Below are 1,600 nucleotides of genomic sequence, written 5' to 3' on the forward strand. Positions count from 1 at the left end.
GTGAATATTTCATCTCTGTTTCCCTCTGTTCACTTGTATATAATGGACTGGGCAGGAACTGTCTTTTCCTTCAGTACCCAAGAGCTCCAATTTCTCCTTTCTCCCTGTTACTGCAAGAGAAAACCGCCTGCATTGTCTGAGTACCTTTAATGTGCAATTCCACCGGCCTAATGGGCACCTGATGGTACAGATAGATTTGATTCCAGATTTGGATCTGCTGACACAAACCTTAATGCTTTTTATTGTGTGTCACTTTGGGAAATCCTGATTAACAGCAACAAAGAGATAATTATGCAAGATGAAGACAATGTAGTTGTTTTAAAAATAATGTATATCATACAATTAATGCTACTTTGTCCTATATCAAAGTCACGCTACCTGCATTAATCATACATCCTCATAGCTTCTAAACATTAATAGCAAGAAATAAAAAGAAGAACTCCTAATTCCGAGGAGAGTCACAATAATGGGGGGTTGGGTTTCTTCTGAGAAGAAGAGAGGTAAGCAATGCAGGTTTTCAGCCTAATTATTACAAAATGTAGAACATAAGACTATCTTTTATAGGAAAAAGGTCTGAAGCCAGTTCAGGAGCCCTGATTAATGATTAATTCCATTAGGCCTCCTGCAATAAGGGTATCTGAACACTTATAAATTAAGGTGTTGCCTTAAATAAGAGGTAGGGTTTTGCCTTCTTCTGACCTTACAAAGGGCCAGCCCAAAGCAGTAAACCCAGCTGGCTGATGTGCAGCGCATGTGCATGGCTGAGCTGTTCTGAGCACTGATATAGCTGCTCCTCTCCTTGGAAATTAAAGAAGATGTGGAAATTACATGAAATGGAGTAGTGATACAGGAGGTACAAAGGGGGAAAAGAATTCTCTTAAGCTGTGGAAGGCTTAAGGCCTTAAAACCTGGTGGAGGAGCAATAGGAATGGTTGGGTGGATGGATGGATAAATACAGACGTCAGATTTTAGCAATTCTTCAGATTAAGAGTTTCTAAAGGAAACATTGGAAAATTATTATTTCACATCTATGTAAGACACTGTTCTTTGGAGTTTATTCTGGGTTGCCTGACTTTGAACTCCTCATCAGGAGCAAAAGGGACCAAGGACCTTATTTTAAATCCTGGTTTAAGAATGATGTCCCGCATTTATGGTTTTAAGGGGATGCAAGGGCCTCATTTGCTCTCCTCTACCCCTTGGCATCATCTGCCGCCATTGGACAAAGTCCCTCCATCTCCTTTTCTTGCCTGGGTCCTCCTTCAGTATGCAGAAACCTGTGAGGAAAGTGGCCCAGGTCCTTTCTCTGCTCTCCTGCTCAGCCATGGGGTTTGGTACTTACTGGTGAGTTTGGGGAATGTGTTTCCCCATGGTGATGGGCTCCAGCAGAGCTGGTGTGGGCTCCCCCATGCTCTTCCATGCTCCCCTGTCATGGTGTAGCACAGGTATCATCTGTGTCATGAACCCTGTGTGTCCACATCCACCTGTCTCCACTGCTGGTAAAGACCAAATATTGAACCTACCTTTATAATTTTGGCCTATCTATGGCAGTAAAGAGGTTTCTATATATACACTAGAGTAGCAACATTACAGCATTAATATT

General features: G+C 42.1%; 1 long non-coding RNA gene across 1 annotated transcript in view; it reads left to right on the forward strand.

The window, feature by feature from the left end:
• Positions 1 to 859: 859 nt before the first annotated feature.
• The window catches only part of LOC130598846 (uncharacterized), a 3,912-nt gene continuing 3,171 nt past the window's right edge, over positions 860 to 1,600 (forward strand). The window contains exon 1 of the long non-coding RNA XR_008972098.1: positions 860 to 960. This is a non-coding gene — a long non-coding RNA (uncharacterized LOC130598846). The remainder of the gene's footprint in view (positions 961 to 1,600) is intronic.

The sequence above is a fragment of the Pezoporus wallicus genome, unplaced genomic scaffold (assembly GCF_028554395.1).
Source record: "Pezoporus wallicus isolate ANWC-B61680 ecotype Strahan unplaced genomic scaffold, APGP_CSIRO_Pwel_v1 contig_13954, whole genome shotgun sequence".
In the NCBI taxonomy this organism is placed as follows: domain Eukaryota; kingdom Metazoa; phylum Chordata; class Aves; order Psittaciformes; family Psittacidae; genus Pezoporus; species Pezoporus wallicus.